Here is a 22,667-nt window from a genome sequence, read left to right as displayed (position 1 = left end):
GAAGTGAATGAGTTCCCTCCTGCAGGACAGTGAGTGAGTCGGGTGGCTGCTTGGCACACAGTGATAAGTAAGGTTATCTTCCCAAAGATTTAAAAATTTAAAGATTTAAAAGATGCCCATAGGCCAAGGAGTTGGTACAGTGGGTGAAGGTATTTGCAGTCAAACCTGACCACCTGAGTTCCATCCCCAGGAACCACACAGTGGAAGGAGAGAAGCAACTCCTGAAAGTTGTTCTCTGACCTCCACACACCTATAGTGGCATACACATTATTATAATAACCGTAATGGAGACAAGGGCTTGAGGTCTGGGACCCCAACCCAATGGACTCAGAGGTTAAAGAGTGAGACATCACAGGGGCACAGTCTAAAATGGTAAAAGCCAGGCTGAGTGTGTCCTGAGTCTTTCTCTGCCAATCTCTTGGATAAATTCTTCCCTTTGCTCTGTTAGATCCTGACTGCCCTCATCCTTTGCTGTTCATGTACTGTGGGCAGACTTGCTCTGTGAGTATGGAAATGATTCCTCTGTAATAAGGCATTTCTCCTGAGCATCAGATTCAAAGGAAAAACTTCAACCCACCCGCACTACTAATCTGTGTGGTCATTTAAAATAAGAAGACCAGGGGCTGGAGAGATGGCTCAGTGGTTAAGAGCATTGGCTGCTCTTACAGAGGACCCAGGTTCAATTCCCAGCACCTACATGGCAGCTCACAACTGACACCCTCACACAGACAAACATGCAGGCAAAATATCAATGCACATAAAATAAATAAATAAATGAAATAAAAAAGGCCAAAGCCATTCATACACCAAGTCATAGCTTGTCTAAAACTGTAGCTTCACAGTTCAGACATTGTTTTGTTTTATTGTTGTTATTTTTTTCTTTTCATTTTTTTTTTTTTTTTTTTTTTTTTGAGCTGAGGACCAAACCCAGGGCCTTGTGCTTGCTAGGCAAGTGCTCTACCACTGAGCTAAATCCCCAACCCTGTTATTTTTTTTAAAGAGCTTCTTAGGATAGAGATCTTATTCCACTGAGGATTTATCCTCAGAGAGAGAAAAAGGCAAATGTGGTATAGTTTAAATATTACCCAGCAATGGGGTCACAGAGACCCCAAAGTATTCATTATTGGCTTTGCCAACGCCCTTGGTTATATCCCAGAACTTGACATTAAACCCTGTTGCTGAAGACACCACATTCTGGAGTCAGAACATGGAGAAATCAAGCTGGCACTCAACTGGAAGGGGCTAGGCATGCCTTCAAAGGAGAAAAACAACCATCATTCTCATCCAGTTGTGAACCCCGCAAGCTACAGTGAGTGACTGGCCTGACAAGATCCACCTGCTGGTGCAGTAGTGGCAGAGATGTTATAGGAGTGACCAATGATTTTCTGATTAGCTCTAAAGCCCACACCATGAGATGGAAGCCATACCTAACACTGTTTAAGGGATGAAGAACCTGAGGTTGGATAAGTCACAGGCCTTGGAGAACCTAATTCTATTACTCTGCCAAATGGACACAGTATTAAAACAACTCCTAATGGCATATTGCTATACCCACAGATCAGAGCATCTCTCAACCCTCATCAGGGAAGCTTCCCTTTGCAGTGATGGCAATAAACACAAAGACTCTCAACTGGTCAATGTGTATAGAATAAGAAACTGTGGAGTCCTTAGTGCTAAATGCGACCTACATATCGGATCCTACCTCCAAAGCTCAGGGATCTTCATGGAAGAGGGCGGTGGAAAGATTGAAAGAGTCAAAGGTGGTGGATAACATCAAGAAGACAGCGTTTCCCAGATACAACAGGGCAGCTGCACACATGAACTCAGCAACTGTGACGGCATGAATAAGATCTTCTCAAGGTCCAGCCAGACAAAATTCCAGCAAGGGGTTGGGTGGGGTGGAAAGTAGGCATGAAATCCCACCAGTCAGTTTTCTTTAATGATGTGACCCCTGGTAGGTTGACTGCACCAAGGCAGGCCCCATACCCAGGACTAGCTGGGCAACACAAACTAGACTCCATGGGGAAAGGGGGAGGAAGGGGAATCTTTGCTGGTTGTTTCTTATCAACTTAACACAAACCTAAGAGTTATCTGGAAGGAGGAAGCAGTTGAGACAATGCCTTCATTAGACTACCTGTAAACAACACATCACACTACCTGTGAGAAATTTTTTTTCTTTTCTTTTTTGATTAAGGATTGATATGGGACAGCCCAGTCCATTGTGGGTAGTGCCATCCCTGGGCAGGTGGTCCTAGATTATATAAGAAAGCTGGCTGAGCAAGCCAGTAAGCAGCGTTCCCCCACTGCTTCTGCTTCAGCTCCTGCCTGACTTCCTTGGACAATGGGCTGTGATGTGGAAGTGTAAGCCAAATGGAACCTCTCCTCCCCACCAGTTGCTTTGGGTTGTGGTTTTTATTACAGCAACAGAAACCTAACTTGGAAAAAAGATTTCTCAGAGTTGGATAGGAAGGTAGAAAGGGTAATTATGGGATGAATGGAAGAGGGTGGTAAATGTTCACAATTAATTGTATGAAATTGTATGAAACACAAAGATTTAATAAAAATATTGTTAGCCCCCCTTCCCCCTCATACACATAATATCTTGGCTGGAGGAAAAGTAAGACCAAGAGCATTTGGAACACAAGCCAGTGTTTTTTTCAGTCTTTTTAAAAATTGACATATTTTCTATGTATTAGCGTTTGGCCTGCATGTATACCTGCATGCCTGGTGCCTGTGGAGGTCAGAAGAGGGCATATGACCCCTGGAACTAGAGTTATGGATGGTTGTGAGCCACCACGGGTCCTGGGAATCTAACGAGGCCTCTGTAAGCGCAACAAGTGCTCTAAAGGACTGAGCCATCTCTCCAGCCCACAAAACCAGTGTTTCTAATTCTTTTGTAGGTGCACCTCCACAGATGCTTGGGGACAGAGTGATGACAGGAAGTGGGGTGCTCTGCGTGGTCTCTCCGAGGGCCTGGCGTGGGCAGAGAGGAGGCCCCTTTCCAGTCAGTCCACAGTAGACGCTCTTCTAGCATTGTCTCTATCTCCTTAGGATCATTCTGGGAAATCGGCCTTCTATTTCCTTGGACTCCAAGCTACTACATAGCCTCAAGAGTTGGGATAAGCTTGACCCCAAGGAACAACAACCACACACACACAAAAAAAAAAAAAAACAACCAACAACAGAGGTTAACATTTTACTGTAAAACTGTCTGGCCTCAACACACAGAGAGGGGGAAATCAGCCAAGAGATAAAATCTTAAACTCTAATATTATCCTACAGCTGGACCCACTTTGTAAAAATCAAGGGAAGTGATCTAACGTGCCTTACATAAGGGTCAATATGGCTGTTGGTAAGATTCCTCCCCTGGGGGAGATAAACAATGTCTATCCCTCCTCCAAAGATCCCAATAACACACTAAGAAGGTGTGATTCCACCAACACTTATTACGAGAAACCAATGAGTTAATTAGGTGTACTTACAGAGCAATGTGTGAGGGGTGGTGAGCAGGAGCCACACTGACAGGGCTGCACCCAGTGTCGACAACTCTTCTATGGCCACTTAGATGGGGCCCTCCTCCCTAAGTCCTTTCCAGTCCTACATACTTCCTTCCTGATGCCACATGCAATTAAGGCAGAATTGCATTCACCTGGTTGGGAGGAGTGGCTAGTTACTCCGATGAGGGTCCCCTAGCCCTCCCTAGCCCTCCTTCTAGAAGGGAGAGTCGGAGAGTCAGCAATCCATGAGCCCAGCTGAAAGGATCCTCTGCAAGCAGGCACAGCTGAACTCATGGGGATGGTGGCAGTTTGGCTTCGAGGACAGCTCTGTACAACAGTGACTCTCCGCCAGGATCAGTGACACCAAAGAAAGTTGGCCGGGTGGTGGTGGTGCATGCCTTTAATCCCAGCACTCGGGGGGTGGGTGGTTGGGGGCAGGCAGAGCCAGGCGGATCTCTGTGAGTTCGAGGCCAGCCTAGTCTACAAAGTGAGTTCCAGGAAAGGCGCAAAACTACACAGAGAAACCCTGTCTCGGAAAACCAAAAAAAAAAAAAAGGGAAGTGATGACAGGAGAAAACCAAGCCTCACAGGGCACACAGGAGTAAAGCTTCTCGTCACCTGTCCACTCTTAGGTTTACAGCATGCCTCTAAGGAGAAGGCTGGGACATTCAGGAACTACCAGACTCCATGTTCAACCACAAACGGTGATCCTTCTCTGGGGACCCCTGAAACAACACTCGGAAATGAGCACACTGGGCATGGCTACCTGTCTCCCGCACTGATTCTATCTTGTCTGCTGGGGACTCCCAGGCCGACTGTCCTTTTCACGGCAGCTCTTGTCTCCCTGCAGCTTTCTGATGAATACAACTTTCACCTATGTCAGTCCTATTGCTGCTTTTCCTTTACGAATTCTTTCCGAACCTCCCTAACACAGACAGCTGTTAGCCTAAGAACGTTCAATAGTACAGGAACCTCAGGCTCCACACACTCAAAGAGACCTCAAGGATCCTTCCCAGACACAGCCACCTCACAGGACTAGAGGTACTCAAGGAAGACTGACAGATGACCAAAAGACAGACAGACTGACCGACCACTTTCCAAAGATAGAGATGGGAATTTCTTACCATGCTGTGTGTCATGTGTGTTTCCACACAATTCTTTGCATATCTTCCTATGTTGGGACAATAGGAAATAGGACTCAGTCTGATCCCAGAATTTCCCCCAAATAAATGAACCAATGGCACTAAATTTTTGAGATGGGGTCTCTCTATGTAGCCCTGGCTGTCCTGGAACTCATTATATAGACCAGGCTGGCTTCGAACTCTCAGAGATGCCATACCTACCTTAAAAGTGTGTGGAAATGTGGCTATTTGGGGGATGTATTAGAAAGCCTTACAAACATATACTTACAAAGTAAGGCATTCACTTTCTTTCTTAAAACCCAGTAAAATAGTATCTTGGAGTCTATTAAATGTTTTATAAAATCTTACAATGCTATTTGTTTATATAAAGCAACTTTTATTGGAGTCATAAAAGTTTCATTAGGTTATAAAATTTGATATTGGAAATAGATTTTAAATAATGATTTCATTCCCCCAAACCTCTTTAAAATAGTATTAATCTTATTTCATTTGTGAAATAGTCATAGGTAACAAAAAAATAATAGGACATAAAAATGTTTCATGTTAGTTGAGATGTCCTGGGTAAAGTACATTGTAAATACATACTGGACTAACTGTAGTGGATTTCTTTTTCAGAAACATTCTTAATATGTTTAATGTATAATACAATAGCTGAATTATTAAATATTAAGATGATAATAACATCTTATATTTGTAAGATGAATTTTAACTTACAGTTATAATATTGAGATTCAAATTTACTGCCTTGGGGCTAGAGAGATGGCTCAGCAGTTAAGAGCACAGGCTGCTTTTGCGGCGGACTGGGTTTGAGTCTCAGCACCCACACAGTGGTTATCAATGGAGCAACTGGAGCTCCAGGAGGTCTGACACCCTCTTCTGTCCTCCAAGGATATCAGGCATGCATGTGGCACATATGCATAATGGTAAAACACTCATTCATATAAAGTAAAAATAAATAAATCTAACAAAAAAGATTGCTTATTCTAAACAAACAAAAACATCCCACTGCCTTTCTATACTTGTGCTCTCCACCTTCAAAAAGAGGGTTTTCAAGATTTTTATCTCATGCAATTTAAACTAAAGTTTAAAAAAAAATTTTTTTTTTTCAGCCAGGCAGTGGTGATGTACACCTTTAATTCTAGTGTTTGGAAGGGAGAGGCAGGCAGATCTCTGAGTTCAAGGCCAGCCTGGCTGGTCTACAGAGTGAGTTCTAGGCCAGCCAGAGCTACAAGAGAAACCCTTGAAAAGCAAAATGTTTTGTTTTGTTTTTTAAAAACCAAGCTATTGGTGTCTGCTTGGCCTGCTTTAAGCCTTATCAATAATCAAGCTAAGCTCCATTTCCTTAAATTTATTGATTTTCTAATTTATATCAAAATAATTAAAAAAAAATTTTTTTAAAGTTTTTAAGGGGCTGGAGAGATGGCTCAGAGGTTAAGAGCACTGCTTTGTTCTTCCAGAGGTCCTGAGTTCAATTCCCAGCACCCACATGGTGGCTCACAACCATTTGTAATGAGGTCTGGTGCCCTCTTCTGTGTATATAATAAATAAATAAATCTTTTTAAAAAGTTTTTAAAAGTATAGATTTTTATGTCAGGTATAGTGGCACGTCTTTAATCACAGCACTGAGGAGGCAGAAGCAAGCAGATCTCTGTGAATTTGACGACAACCTAGTCTACATAGAGAGTTTAGGCCAGCCAAGCCCACATAGTGAGATCCTGTCTCAAAAAAAAGTACAGATTTTGGACTAAGAATTGCTCATGCTTTCATAAAATAGGATCTAACCAACTGTCTAACCTGAAACTGCCAACATATACAAAATCCTTAGCATTTTGAAAGAATCTACCTCTCTATATGACTATATTTATATATATTATTTATATGTGTTTATAAGTTTTTATGTTTACATAAAAACTGATTATAAGTAAATGGTTATATTAATTAAAACAGCCAACTCAGCTCCCATTCCCTTTAGGGCATAGTGCAATTAAAGTTTTAAAATAAACAAGTCCCATAAGCAGTCTTAGTCAGGGCTGACACAGCTCTGATCTACTAGTGGGACAAAGACATCCTGTTGCTTGGAAGAACTGATTGGTCACTACATGATGGCTTTGGTTCAGGGAGTAAGCCTCACAGGCACAGACAACTGCCTGCATCCAGGGGTGATCCTCTAGGCCAGTGGTTCTCAACCTTCCTAGTGCTGTGACCCTTTAATACAGTTCCTCAGGCTGTGGTGACCCCAACCATAAAATTATTTCCTTGCTATTTGATAACTGTGGTTTTGCTACTGTTATGAGTCATAATGTAAATATCTGTGTTTTGAAATTGTTTTAGGTAACCGCTATGAAAAAGTTGTTCAACCCTACCAAAGGGGTCAGAACCACTGACCTAGGCTCTACTACTTCTGGAAGCTGAGGAAGGGGATAATGATTTAGCCCTGTGCATTCTACTTTCTTTAAGCAAGGTTTTTTTAAAAAGGATTTTATGATTTATCAAAATAATTGCTCACAGTTTCTACTAAGTGTGTCATTAACAAATGAGTCTTATATTTGATTAGTCTTATATCAAGTTTATTAACATTTGTCCTATTAGGCTTTATCTAAGTACTATACAACAGCTAAATTTTAAAGAATGTTTTGCTCTCCAGTACTGGTGTAATGGGCTTTCTGGGTACTTAAACATACTTGGAGACCTATGTTAATGTGAGAGAGACCAATACTTTGACCCTTGCCCTATAAGGTCAACCTGGTCCCAAGGGCATTTCCCAAAGGGTCTTGCATCTCTGGGAGTCACTTGTCCTCTTGACCAGGGAGGTCATGGGGAACTAGATGGAGGCTCTCACCAGTGTACACTCTGTAGAGAGGAAAGTCAACAGAGGGTTATGTTCCCTGTGCTTCCAAAGCTGGCCCACGGTCAGCAAGACCATGGTTCATCCCAGAAGATGGCAAACTGGTTAAACCAAAGATGAAAGGAGCCAGTCTCCTCCCGCTCAAGTGGCCTTGAGGACCAGATTCTTAACTGATCTAACAGTTAAACAATTTTTGGATATACCTACATGGTCTTATTAAACACCCAGCAGGAAAGTACAGGGAAAAAAAAAATGATTGGCACAATAAAAAACTCAAAGGTAAACTAAACTTTAAAATATGGCAACCAATAATTCAGGGTTCATATCGGCCTTCCCATTAAATTCTGTATATGTGTGACTGACATACCAGATGAGACATCTGCAGCCACCCAGCTAGAACACAAATGCAGCTGTATTTATGGAAATCTGTTCAGGTAAATTTATGTAAGTGTATTAGTGGTGGTAACCTTGCTTCATGCTCTGATTTTCTATTTTTCTTTTGATACTGTTGGTTCTCAGTGGTTACATCCTCACACTATCTTCCTTGATACTGTTGGTTCTCAGTGGTTACATCCTCACACTATCTTCCTTGATACTGTTGGTTCTCAGTGGTTACATCCTCACACTACCTTCTTTTTATTCTATTCACTCTCACACTCACTCTTTTTGTTTGTTTGTTTGTTTGTTTGGAGACAGGGTTTCACCATATAGACTTGGCTGTCCTGGAACTCTCTATGTAGACCAGGCTGGCCTTGAACTCACAGAGATCCACCTGCCTCTCCCTCCAGAATGCTGAGATTAAAGGCCTGTGCCACCACACCTGGCACATTCATTCTTAAAACATAACCTTATATATATGGTTTTTCGAGACAGGGTTTCTCTGTGTAGTTTTGCCTGTCTCTGCCTCCTGAGTGCTGGGATTAAAGTCATGCACCACCACCCGGCCATAACCATTACTTTTTAAAAATTAATATAAGAACAAGCTACAAAGGATGCTTCTCCTGGGATAAACATGGCATGGCTTTCCTGATCGTCACCTTTTCTGAGATCACGGGTTGGCATAATCATGTACTTACTTAAAACTTGTATTTTATTCTTGTAGAATGTGTGTCTTTTGCAATATGCAAACATTTCAAAGTAAACTCCTGTGACACGGGGATTCTAGAAACTCCTACTGCTGGAAACCCAAAGTCTATTCTCCAACCAACAGACAGACCTTTGTAGTCCCTTTTAGGTGGGGACTAGGCCCTCATCAGCATGAAAGTAGTTATAGACAGTTGACTGATCATCACTATTCTGCTCACCAGAAAGATTTTTGGGACCATAGTTCTGGAGTGGGAGTGCATTGGGACTGTGGCAGGCAAATAGAGACTGAATTGTAACATCGTGGTTAACACACGAAAGAAGAAAGTTTGCAGAAGGTTGCAAGCCTTCACTGACCTGGGCTTGTCTAACAAAGCACAGCCTGGGAGAGGGGAAGTACCTCAAATACAAGCAGAAAACCCATAGGAAAGGTGGGGTTCTCTAGGCCCGGGAGAAACTCTATAGCACCACAGTGCTCACCTGGCTCTCCCCTTAGCTCGTAGCCTGTGTGCATTCTTGGGTGTGCTCTTCCTTTCTCTGGAAGCTGTCTCTCTTTCTATTTCTGACCATGTGACAGTCCTCTGCCCTTGAACACAAGGGCCAGGGCGCTCTCTGAACTCAGACCCTCTGCTCAGCACTCCGAAGTCTGTTTTGCCCAACACTCTGGGCTTTCTCAATGTGTCTCTGACCTCCGTGGCTGAAAGGCATATCCGTTTCTATCTCGTCCTAGTGAGGACCAGGATTTTCAGCTTGCCTGTACTGATGTTTCCCCCCTAAAGTCTAATAAAACTGTCCTCAAGCTCCCTTCTGAGTCTGTAAATTCTTTTATTACTGAGCTTAAGAACTCAAGGCAAGCTTAGTTTTCCCAGTTACAAAGTCAAGAACTGGGCACGCATGGAGACCCTTTTTAGGATCTCCCCACAGACACTGGGGGTTACAGGGAGGCCCACTGGCTCCCCTTCAGAATACCCTAACTCTGGAGAAACTGAGCCCCCAAACCAGGAAAAGGCCAAAAGGGGTGATCGTGGCTTGTTTTAAGAGAGCAGACTCTGGCAACCCCTCCTCCACTCCGCACAATGGCCAAAGGCAGTGGTAGCATTAGTCAGCTCTGACGGCCCTGGAGCTGGATTGGAGTGCTTCCATCAGAAGCACTGTGAGTCTTAAAAGGAGAGGAAGGGAGAACATGAAGTTAAGCTGGAATAGGGGAGAAGACTCCATGGAATTCTTCTCAGAGTGAGGGCAAAGAAGTCTTGGAGACTACAGTGTGGGCAGGCACATGAAGTAAGACACAAAGTACTATTCCTGTGGTGTTTAAGGCATTGGGAATACATGGCTGTGGTTGCAGTTGAGCAAAACCCAGGTTTCTAGTGTCTGGTCTAGTCAGTGAAGCACTTAATGGATAAGGCTAGTAGTAAAAGGCTTTGTTTGACAGGTGAAGAAACCAAGGCTGGAAGAGGTGAGGTGGTAAGTCTGTGGTTTATCAGAGACACCAGAAACTCAAGTCCCCAAATTTCTGTCAAATTGCCTCTTTCCACCAGCCAGAGTCCAACATGAGCCTAGTGGTCCCAGGTGTTTCCCTCACAGCACGGGCTGTCAGGGGTGTTCTCCAGTCTCCCCCGAAATTACACTCAATGTAATTTGACATCTGGCTGAAAGGAACAGGCTGCCATGGCAATACCTTTCCATGCTGTTTTTTATAACTCATGCACTCCTGCCTCGGAACAGCTTCTGGGCATCCCTGCTGCATAAAAGTCTAGAGTGTGCTTGTTGCAGGGCCCATCTCAGTTTTCAGGTCAACTGTGTAATAGTCAGGGCCACTGGAAAGATGAGCATTGGGACTTCTGACTTCCACATCTCTTTGAGTTCAGGCTACCCACTAAGTCTGGAAAATACTTGGGTTTTACATTTTCTAAAGAAGTGTATGTGCTACAAGAGCAGAGGAAAGACATGGGCCATGACAGTATACCCATCTACTCACCCAAAGGCTGAGTATTTAAACCCAGCATGTGGACAACAGAGTCCAGGAGGGGAGCTTCAGGAGATACACAGGCCAGCCCGAGGAAGGCAGAGAACCACTGTACTCACCACAATCAAATCCCTTTCCTTCTTTTCTTTGCCAGGCAGTCACTTTTTTTTAGACATTTATTCATTTAGTTATTCATCTGTGTGTGTGTGTGTGTGTGTGTGTGTGTGTGTGTGTGTGTGTGTGTAAGCACATGTGGCACATCACATGACATGGCGCACATTTGGAGGCCAGAGCACAAGCTGTAGGAATCAGACCTCCTTTACTGTGGAATATTCCTTGATGCTGTGTGAATATGTCACTGGGATTGGTTAATAAAGAAGCTGACTGGCTTACAGAGAACCAGACTAAGAGGACACTGGGAAGAAGAAGGGCAGAGTCAGAGTCACGAGCAGATGCAAGAGGAACGTGCCATGTTGAAAGAAGGTCCCCCACCACGTGGCAGAAGGGTAGCTAAGAAACATGGGTTAATTTAAAATGTAAGAGCTAGCTAGGAACAAGCCTGAGATATCGGCTGAGCATTTATATTTAATAATAAGTCTCTGAATGGTTATTTGGAACTTGCTAGTGGGACAGAAAAGGCCTCCTATACTTTACCATCTGGGGATCAAACTCAGTCATCAGATGTGGCAGCAAGTGCCCTTACTCACTAGGCCATCTTGCTGACACAATGTACAGTGTTAGTCTGAGCCAGGTGAGCCTTTAGTCTTATACTCAAAGCTTCTATTTTTTAATTATTTTTTTAAAAATTGAAGTTTTTATTTCATTATTTTACTATGTGTGTATTACCTGCATGTATGTATGTGCACTGAATGCATGCCTGGTGCCTCAGAAGACCAGAAGCAGGCTTTAGATCCCCTGGGGCTGGAGTTACAAATGGTTGCAAGCTGTAATTTGGGTGCAGGGAATTAAACCCAGATCCTCTGTAAGAGCAACAAGAACTCTTACCGCTGAGCCAACTCTCTAGTCCCTACTTAAAGCTTTTTAAAACTTGCTGTATCTCTTTCTTTTCCAATGCACAAGAACATTTTATACACACAGGTACCTGAGACCACAGCTCCATACCCATCTCATGTGCCCACGACTTGGAGGAAGGAAAGCCAAGGGAATGACATGAAAGCAAAGGAAAGCTTTCATTTCAGGTGACTTCCTGCTTATTATTTATGACCCCAGCATCTGAGTAAATGGGGGCAAGCAGGACAGCACACTGTCTTTCCACGGGCAACACTGCCACCCGCCACGTCATTTCCAACACAGCATATCCATACATGAGGGCAAATGCTCAGTGATCAAGGTAAGAGCTGCTTGAATCTCAGGCTCCAAAAACGGTGGAATGGCCAGGGTAATAACACAAGTTGAGCCTCTGATGTGCCTGCCACTGAGCACATTCTCCTCAGAACTGCCATATATAGTAAGTAGTGTCACACACATTTTATACACACAAAAGCTGAGACGCAAGAAATATTGCTAGTGTCAGAGCCAGATCGGAATTCCAGGTCCATGGGACTCTGAAATTCACATGCTATTTGCTATGGACACCACCCTGCAAACTGGCAGTGGGCCAGGGCGAGGGCAGGATGGCCTCTACGGGGTCCGCCTGTGACAACACTGGAAGCAGACCCAGCTGTTTGCTCTACTCGCATGCAGGAGAAAAGAGAGCAGAACGTGGAGATGGGAGAGGGGCTACACTGAGCATTCATTCTTTCACCCTGTGAGTTAAAGAACTAAGAACCATGGCTGACCAGAAGCAGGCTGGTGGGGTGGGGCGCATTGGTCCACTGTGGTGAAGTTCACCTGGCTGAGGAACATGTGAGTCCAAAGTGGCCAGATTCTCTGTCTGCCTGTCCTTCCTTCCTCCCCAAATTTATACCTACACTTTAATAAACTTGATACATCTTTCTCTTCCCGAAATGCTACATTGATTCACATGTATTTTATGCTATTTGTAATTCAGTGAGGTGGTCCATTTTCAATATGAGGTGTGTTTAAGGGTTCATCAGAGTCGCAGAGAAGCGGGAGGCCCAGGCCCCTCCCTCCCCTGACTGGTGGCTGGCACTGGCTTGTCTCAGAACTCAGAGATGGAAGGCTACAGGTACTCAGCTACATGACTGAGCCCGTGATCAGAGAAGGGGACGCCTCAAGCCCCAAATATTCATTAGACAAGGTTGTGTGTTCTAAACCAATGAGATGGGGAATTTGGGGAGGGACAAGTTCTGGACTATGAGAGAAGAGGACAGGGATTTCTCCAAATCTGGAGCCTTTAGAAACTAGTGCTGTACCAAATCTGCACAGCGGCCATTTTTGCCCTTTCTCTTTGACGGCATCCTTTCTGCAGAATTGTGTAGTAAAAACTCTGTTTCTACTGGTCTCTTGAGTTTGTTGAAAAGCACTTACAGTGGGTCCCTGCAAGCACTAGTTAAGTCAAAGAGATAATCACTCCAGGGCATCCCAGAAAAAAGGCCTGAAGTGCTGGCCATCAATCCCTGAGCCGTGTTGTTCACACTGGTTCCCTTGCCTTGTTCCTGCCTTACACAACCACTGGTCTGCCCCTGTGGCTCATGCTCTGTTTTGTAGAATGGAGGCTGTTCTGAACAAAAACGGGTTAGTTCTATAATTACATTGGCGGTAATTGTGTCTTTTGAAAAATAACAATATGAAACTTCATTTTCCTTCATTGGCATAGTCTTCAGAAGCACTCTGAGAGGACAAATACAGCCTAAAGTCATCCAAAGACTAGGTTAATGAGATCCCAATTAAGAACCGCTCTTGATCCATGACCATGAATGAGTAATACATCAGGACTAAAATCTCTCACAAGCATTTTCTTTTCCTCGGGAGAGCAGGGCTGCAGACGTTTCAGAACAGACCGTGGCCAGCAGACCCTCCCGGGGAGATGAGGCATATTTTGTTTCCTGGACTGATGAACTGGCCCTAGTGTTGCCCCCGAACCCCCACCAAAAAAAAAAAAAAAGAAAAAGCAAACCCTAGACATTTTAATACAAACATAGAAATCATGGAAATCATGCAAGGAGAAGTGTCCCTACCTTTTAAAATAAGGGCTTGTTTTAGAAACTCCAAATCTAGTCAGAAGTCAAATCCAACATCTGGGCCAGGAAATGTCTCCCTTACATGTAAACTGTTCCCCATGTTTGAGACTTTCTATTGTTCTGACACTGGTAGAGATGGAGGCAAAGCAGCTATGGTGTATATTATTATTTATACACACTCCAGGATCATCAAACTGTCACATAAAAACCTCTCACTCTTTTTATTACCAAGAGAGCCTCAATCCTTTCCTGAATGCTATTTGGAATGGTCCTAGCTTTTAGGAGTTTAAGAGAACTGAGAAAGTGGGTTTTTGTTAGTGTTGGCTCTGTGTGTTTTTCTTTCTTCAGTTCTGGATACTGAACCCAGGACCTTGTGCATGGTAGGCAAGTGCTCTACCACTGAGCTATACCCTGAGCCCTGACATGGTCTCTAATTCCATTTGAGTACTAAGAGTGTGAACAATCCCCAATTTACCATACTAGCTAAACAGCTGAAAAGGAGTATATTTATATATATAACTAAATAATGAGTCGACCATCAGCCTGTGAAGGTTGCTTTCTGTGATTACTGCGAAAGTGGCCTCACTACCAATCACTGAGGCAGGCTTCTGTGAATGAGGCAGCCCTTGGTATGGTGTGGCAGTTTGTTCATGCCCATCGTTTTATGTGGATGGGGTAAGTCAACACAGGTGAGCTGATGAATGCTTTGTCAGACATTTTCCCTTTGTGTCCTGCTGGAAGAGCCATGAGGCTTGCATGACTGTCCCCTGTGGGTCCATCTACAGACTGCTGTGAGCTGTAGATCTGTGAGGCCTAGGGGGTGGAGGATAGGAATGGGTGGTCCTCACTGAGCAGGAAGGAAAGGGAGCAAAATAGCTGAGTGTCCTGGTTACTTTTCTATTGCTGTGATAAACAACACAGCCAAGGCAACTTATAAAAGAAAGCGTTTAGTTGCGCTTATGGTTTCAGAGGGTTTGGGTCCATGATGGGAGACAAGGAACAGCTGAGAGCTCACACCTTGATCCACAACCACTTTGTATTGGGAAGCATTCTTTTGAAAGACTGGCCCCGGTGACACACCTCCTCCAAGGCCCCACCTCCTAATCCTTCCCAAACAGTTCCACCAACTGGGGACTGGGCATTCAAGCATGACCCAATGGGAGCCATTCTCACTCAGATTACCACACTGGGCTTCCTGAGGTTAGCCCAGTTTTTATTTTCAGTGCTACAAGCTATATAATTGTGGCTACCAAGGAACTTCCTATGTCTACCAGGCTAGCCCAGAACTCCCAAAGATCCACCTGCCTCTACCTCCCAAGGCCTTTTTTGTTTTGTTTTGTTTGAGACAGAGTTTCTATGTGTAGCCTTGGTTGTCCTGAAACTCTCACTCTGCAGACCAGGCTGGCCTTGGACTCATAGAGATATTTGCCTTCCTCTGCTTCCTGAGGGCTGGGACTAAAGGTATGCACCACCACCACCTGGCTTCCAAGTGCTTATTTAGAAAGAAAAATTCAGATGTAAGAGTTAACATTCCAAGCACCTCCAAAGCAGGCTACTTTTCTAGAGATTCTTTTTTAAAAATTGTAAGATACAGAATTATTCTCAGTAAAACAAAAACGTGAGAAAAATGAACACCTTGACTATAGACAAGAGGCTAAGACCCTAACTAATATCCAAGGCTGGCTGCCTTTGGAGCAGCTGAGTGTGGTCCCAATTCCAGAAGGGTGAATGCAGTGGGAAAGCAAAGCAAATCCTACCACCCAGATGGTGTGCTCCAACAAGATTCATCTTACTTGCTTTGTGTTGCCTAGAAACACCAACATCTGGTGGAAACATTAGCCACAGGGAAAGAAGCTGCAGAACATGATTGAAATGTGCCCTGAGCTCAATTCCACTGAGGAGACAGCTGGGTCTGGCAGTGACCTTTTCTCTACCACATCTTCTCTGAGGAGCTCAAAGCTCCTCCCCTTGACCCCTGTGTATGCACTGTGAGTGCCATTAAGGGCTGAAGCTGAAAAATGGACAAAAGAAAAGAGCAAAGCTTCTGTGGGGAAGGCAGGAGGCACATTAGAACACACTGTACACTCATTCCTCAGGAGCTGGCTGTCTCAGGCCTGCAAGCTAAACATCCTCACTCCTGGCATGTTTCAGGGAGACAGAACTTCACTGTCACAACCCTGCTATCAGACTGAGTGATTTTATTTTGGGGTTTGTAAAACTAACACTTTATAGATATAGATGATAAAAGTTGTTCAGTCCTCCCTGAGACGGAGCATATATAATAACAGCACAGGGAGACCAAACCTACTTTGAAGATGCAGCAAGAAGACCGTGTGAGCACAAATAGCTTAGGCTCCTGTGAAACAGAAACAAATATGGCCTGCACGTGTGTCAGCAGGCCAGCCCTTGCCTTGGAGAAATGTATGTCTGCTCAACTCTAGCTTCTCTGCTTCAGTCTTGGGTTATCTAGAGAAGAGTGAACCTGCCCTGCACATCTATGACACAGCCCTTTGCCATGGACTTGTGGACACCCGTATGTCACCTCTCTGCATGGCTCCCTCCTTTTGACTGGTCCCTCCATACAATGAGCTGCCCCGCTGCCCCTGCTAGCTACAGTTTCTTCCACCACTTTGTTTTGTTAGGCTCCCATGCCAACTCTCCCAGCTACAGTGTGGAAACTAGCCAGGCAGACCGGAGTGTCCCTTCTCTTGCTTAGCAGCAGGCTGTCAGTGGGTAAATTTTTAAAAACCCAAATTTCAATGTATTTGGAGAAAACCATTAGCTTCATAATCTTAGGGAAGTAAGCCACTGAAAGCACAAAATTGAAACAAGTAAAAGGACTGAGAAGTCTGACTATATAATTTTCTGTATAACAAAAAAAGAACAGTGTATGCAGCAAGTGACTAATAGCTAGAATATATCCTTGTAAGTGCTAGGTCAAGTCAAAATTGGCAGAATGAATCAGTGATACACCAAAGAGTCAATCTGTTGAAAACACAGAAAGTGATGTTCAGTCTCCCGAGGGATGACGATGCATGGTTACAGAATCTGAAACCGACAGTTTAGAAGCACAACGTCACTCTCCTTGGATCTAGAATGGCCTTAAGTAATGGGTTTGCATATGTAGGAAGTGACTCCTGGGACTTTCCAGGCAGATCATAAGAAACCTTGCTGTTTCTACCCAGCACTCATGGAAAGCTCTGTCTGGGTCTCTAAGGTGTGAGGAACTCTTAGGAGCCCAGCACAGTCTAACTGTCCTAGCCTCGGGCCATAGAGGTTCCAGACATTGTGTGTATAAATGCGTACATCTGTGTGCTGCAGCACGTGTAAACTTGTGGGGATTAGTTCTCTCCTTCTATTGTGTGGACTCCAGGGAATGAACTCAGGGCACCAGGCTTACTGGTGAGTGCCTTTAACCACTAAGTCATCTTGCCAGCCTATTTTAGCTGCCCCTCCCCCCTAATAAATCTTTAAAACTATTTTGTTAAATTTGAGGAGAAGAAAATTATCTTGGGGTTTTCATCAGAATTGCATTAGGGTTAGAGGTTAATGTGGACAAGTTCACTGTTAACACATCTCCTCTCAGTCTTTGTCCCCATTGGAGGAGCAGAGGGGTTGAGGCCTGGGAGAGCTGACCACTGAGCACAGCTAGTCAGGCTAGGAACGTGCTTTACAGGGCAAGAACCAGAGGGCTAAACACAGGAATTGTGGAGAAGGGACCCTCCATTGGGGATGGCTCTGTCACCAGAGATGTTTAGAGAGATACTGCACAGCTTATCACTGAGAGGGAAGCCGTAGCTGAACGGTTGGTATAAGATGGTTAATTTTAGATGGCAGCTTCTGGAAGTTTGCCTGATGAACCAGTGGGCATTACTGCTGAGTGTTCCTGGTGTTTCAGAGGAGACTGGCCTGTGAGTGGGGAAGATCTTCCCTGATTATGACTGGCACCACCTAATTCACTGGAGAACTAAGGACAAAAAAAAAAAAGTCCAAAGAAAAGATCAGTTTCCATCCCAACCCCAGCTGAGCTATGTGACACAGGAAGTTTTGCTTTTCTGCCTTTTTCTGTGGGATGCCTCAATAAGACCGCACTGGATGCTACTATGGTGTGCTTGTACACTACCACTTCTAGAACTGTGATTAAAAAAAAACTATGGCTTAAAAATAATGCCGTGGGTGGTATTCTGATGAAGCAACACAGAGGGATTAAGATAGGACTCCAGCCTTCTTACTTCTCCCTCAGGTTCCTCCTTTTACTTTAAAAACAGCAGACTCCACCCACATTTCCTTCCTGAGGTTCTCTGGCCTCCTCATCTTCACACAAGCTGAGTGTCACCGTAAGCTCTAGGCCCTGCTGTCCAGTCACTCCAGACCCACATGGCTGGCTGGCTGCTAGCTGTTGGTGAAGGAAGATGACAGGTTTGACCTATGACATCCTAACTACTCTCTACAAGGAATCCCCAGGCTAGACCATGACCTATGCCTCCAGAGAAGCCTGGAATTTTCTTCCCCCAAATTTCTTTCCTCTGTTACTGTAATGATTAATCCTGATTGTGAACTTGATGAGATTTAGAATCCTAACGGAAACAAATCTCGAGGCAAATGGGTGAGCAGTTTTCTAGAGCAGGCTTACTGAGGTGGGGACAACCCTACATCTGAGTGGCACTGTTTCCTGGCCTGGGGTCCCGGTGAGAAAGAGCTAACAGCGGCATTCACGCCTCTGTTTCCCAACTTTGGATTCAGTGTGAGCAGCTACCTCAGGTTCCTGCTGCCCTGACCCGCCATGACGGACTGCACCTTTGCAGTGTGAGGCAAGCGCAAACCCTGCCTGCCTTCCTTTCCTTTGGTTAGGTGTTTTGTCAAGGGAGAGACAGTAACTAACACAGCCACCCTTCTATGAAGTCAGTTACCTAATTTTCACTAACTTTACTCTTCTTTAGTTCCTCTTTCTAAAACCACACTGTTATCCGTCAGCTGTACTGGTCTCCACCTTCCAGGTTCAGTTATGGGTTAGCATCCCAGAACTCCGAAGCACCTCCTATCCGAGGCTTATCTACATCCACTAATTCACCCAAGGAATGGAAAAGGAATCTTAAGAACCATCTTCACTAATGACTCAACTCCCTAGGTGGGGAGTATTCATCGGTCAGCTTTAAGGGTGACATAATACTGGAGGAAAAGTTTAAAGGAAGAAAGGTTCATTTGGACTCATGACCTTGGCCAACTGTTTATGCCTATGGCAAGGGTACAGCAGAGGGAAAGCTACTCACTTCTTGGAAGTCAGGATGAGAAGGAGAGTCAAAGGTAAGAACAAGATACTCTTCAAAGTCCCATCTCCATGACTGACTCTTCCTATTAGGCCCTACCTCCTAATACCCACTCGGCTATGAGCTTGGCCAGACATCCATAATTCAGTCATTACTTAACAGCGCCACCAACTGGGCCACACCCGTTTACAATTGAGCCATTGGGGACACTTCATATCCAAACCTCACAGGGTGGAATCTGCCCATGGATACTGTATCTGTCGCTATAACCAGCCTCCTTGTGTATAAAGTGCTGAGGGACATACAAACATAATGAAATGCGGTCCCTGTCCTGTACGGCACACCAGATGAGAAACAGTAGGCAGAACAAGACATACTGGAGTCTGGAAAGTAGAGGGACAAGATGTGGCTGCCCTCAAAGAATGAGGAGTCACTGCCAGGGTTCCCTACACAGTTCTGGGAACCAGGAGACAAAAGTCTAGGCTTGCTCTTTCTTTCCTTTATTACCTAAATGAGGGAAAAAGCGACTCAGATTGTGACCTCTTTCCTTTGTCATAAAAGCAGTGGTGTGACTATGACTCCAGGAAGATGACTCACCATTTCTGGCCGTTACTGTCCTGTCTCTTACCAAGTGGCTGGGTTGTATCAGTGGTTTTGAAATGGTTAGAATCTATTCCTCCAACTAATATTTCTGCAGAAGCTATGTAAAGGTAGGGTTTGAAAGCCACACCATTCAAATCCAGTCTTTTCTTTTGCTTCCATGAAAAAAAATTTTAATTCCTCAGTCCTATTAGCCACCTTTGAAGTGCTTAGTAGACTCATCTCCCCTATGGCTACTAGATCAGACGCTGAGGATAAAGACCATCATCCTATGTTCCATGAACAGCACTGCTTGGTGAGCATGGTACACACACACACACACACACACACACACACACACACATACACACCCCTAGCTTTTGTGCAAATACTAGCATGCTTTGCATGCTTATCTAGAGGTAGGTCCTTTCACTACACATAGATAAAATAGTACAGTGACGAGCCCAGGAGAGTGGTCCCAAAGTTCTGTTACTTATTAGTGACTCTGACTCATTGTTTAACCCTTTAAGCCTTAATTCCCACATCTTTGAAATGCATATGTGTGGTGCTTAATTTTGATTGTCAACTTGTTGGCTTAAGAAATGCCCAGGGCACTGTTGAAACACACCTTTAGATGTGTCTCTGAGGATATTTCCAGAGAATTTGGGGGAAAAGTCCTACTCTGAACATGGGCAGCACTGGGCCACGGACTGGAGTCTTGGGCTGAACAAAAAGAGAAAAGAGAAAATCAGCTAGGCACTGGCATGCCCCTTCCTCTGTGTTTTTTTTTTTTTTTTTTTTTTTTTTTTTTTTTTTTTTTTTTTTTTTTTTGTTGTTGTTGTTGTTCCAGAAATGTAAGGAGGTAAGGGGCCCTAGTGGCATGTTCCTACCACCACGGGCTGCCTGTGGCCATGGACATCACAGTACCCTTTCTCCCTTAAGCGGCTTCTTATGAGGCATTCTAGCACAGTACCAAGAAAAGCAACACAGTATGGAACACAGAGGACTGTAATCAAGATTAAGTGGACCTGCAACATAAAGCACTCGGAGCAGCATCTATCACATGACCAACAGCTGACATCCTCTGTTCCATCACCAGTGTGCACTCCATTCCCTTCTAATAACAAGAAGGCCCGCTAAGAATGTTCAGAGCTACTCTGTTGCTGCCAGGCTTTCCTAGAAGCACTGTTGTAGTAACTATCCTGACATGCACATGTTGCTACACATGTGGAGCAAATTTTGATGGATCCTGCTAAACTGCCCTCAAAGGTTCTTCCACCTTTCACTCAACCTTCAACAACATGGAGACCATTTCTCTCTGCTATACAGTATGTATCCTTCCCAGACTGGCTGATTTCACTTAGCGTAATGTCCTAAGGCCCAGCCCACATGTGTCAACTGTTCACCTTCTTCTTCACACATCCCCTACCTGTCATGGTTCAGACATCATCTTTCTCGAGGGTGAGTTCACAGTGATGGTACCACAGGCTTCCAGAATTAAAACTCCAGTGGAGCAATGACCTGCTATTATGGCCTTAAAAACCCTTAAAGAGCTTGGATCCAAATGAATTAGACCTACAATGCTGCCTTATGTGGAAAGACAATTTTGTAGAAAACAATACAATTTGTTCAGATTATAAACTAGAACTTCAACTTGGATAACTTTCTTTTCCATCTACACTGTGTGTGCGTGAACAATGTGGAGATCAGAAGACAACTTTCAGGGGTCAGTTCTCCTTCTACCATGTGGATCCCAGGGCCTGAACTCAGGACAAGCCTGACCACAAGAACCTTTACTGCTGAGCCATCACACTGACCTTTGAGGATTTAGTAAATGAAAAAATATTTGAAAGCAAACTGTTTGTGATGGTCAGTTGTAACCTTCAACTTGACAATGTGGAAGCACCTGAGAAGACAGTCTCAATGAGGAACTGTCTGGGTTGTGTGTTGGCCTGTAGGAAGGCCTGTGGGAGACTTTCTTTAATTGGGTTAATTAAACTAGAAAGACCCACCCTGAACGTGGGCCTGGATGGAGTTTAGAGGAAAGCCAACTAAGTACAACCGTGTGTGTGTGCATTCATTCTTTGTTCTTTGCTCTTGACTGAGGGTGTGATGTGAACAGCTGCTCTTGACTGAGGGTGTGATGTGAACAGCGTTGAGTCCCGGCCACTTCGACATCACCTGTAATGATGGCCTATAACTTGGACTTAGGAGCTAAAACAAACCCTATCTTTCCTAAATTGCTTTCATCAAGGTATTTTATCACAACAGAAATGACACTAATACACAGCTCTTCTGTATTTCTGGGTGTGCTTACTAAGAAAATAGTAACAGCTGAAGAGTTTTATGAAATTTGATTGCAGCCAGGCAGTGGCACGCCTTTAATCCGAGTACTAGGAGGCAGAGGCAGGTGGATCTCTGAGTTCAAGGCCAGCTTGGTCTACAGAGGGAGTTCCAGGACAGCCAAGGCTACTCAGAGAAATCCTGTCTTTAAAAACAAACTAACAAAAATAATAAAGTGAAAAAGGTAAAATAAAATGGAAAAAATGTTCAATGCAGGTTCATTTGGGGCGGTTATTATCTAAGCAGATACATGCACTCAGAAGGAGCTGTGACAAGCATCAAGACCTTTTTAAAATCCCTGACAGTGGCCTCTGGTCTTTGATGATGTCAGGCTACATACCAGTGGCCCACATGCATGACCCGCAGTGGCACTAAGTCAGATGGCCCTTGGAAAGGACAAAAGTGAAGGCACTTCAAATCAACTTTAATTCCTAATAGGAGACTGCATTTTTGACAATGTTTTCTTTGACTTTAAAAATTTGTGTGTGTATGGGCATTTTACTAGCATGAATGTCTGTGTACCAAATGTGGACAGTGCCCATGGAAGCCAGAAGAGGGTGTCAGGTCCACTGAGACTAGAGTTACAGATGGTTGTCAGTTGTCACGCAGGTGTTGGGACTTGAACCTGGGTCTTCTGGAAGAACAGCAAATGCCTCTGAGCCATTTCTCTACCTAACATTTTTTTAAATACTTTTTTCTCTTCTTGAGACTGGCATTATGTCCAAACTTTTGTATACACGAAGAAAAATTCACCAGAAATTAAAGTTTTGTTCTTTGCTTTACTTTTTTGAGATAAGCTCTCATGTAGCCCAGGCTATCCTAGAACTACCTATGTAGTTGA

General features: G+C 44.1%; 1 protein-coding gene across 6 annotated transcripts in view; it reads right to left on the bottom strand.

The window, feature by feature from the left end:
* Specc1 (sperm antigen with calponin homology and coiled-coil domains 1) overlaps nt 1-22,667 on the bottom strand; it is a 274,206-nt gene that overhangs the window by 25,623 nt on the left and 225,916 nt on the right. The window lies entirely within an intron of this gene.

Source organism: Onychomys torridus, chromosome 8 (assembly GCF_903995425.1).
Source record: "Onychomys torridus chromosome 8, mOncTor1.1, whole genome shotgun sequence".
Lineage (NCBI taxonomy): Eukaryota > Metazoa > Chordata > Mammalia > Rodentia > Cricetidae > Onychomys > Onychomys torridus.
Note: the sequence above shows the minus strand (reverse complement) of the source record. Positions and strands in the feature narration are given on the sequence as shown.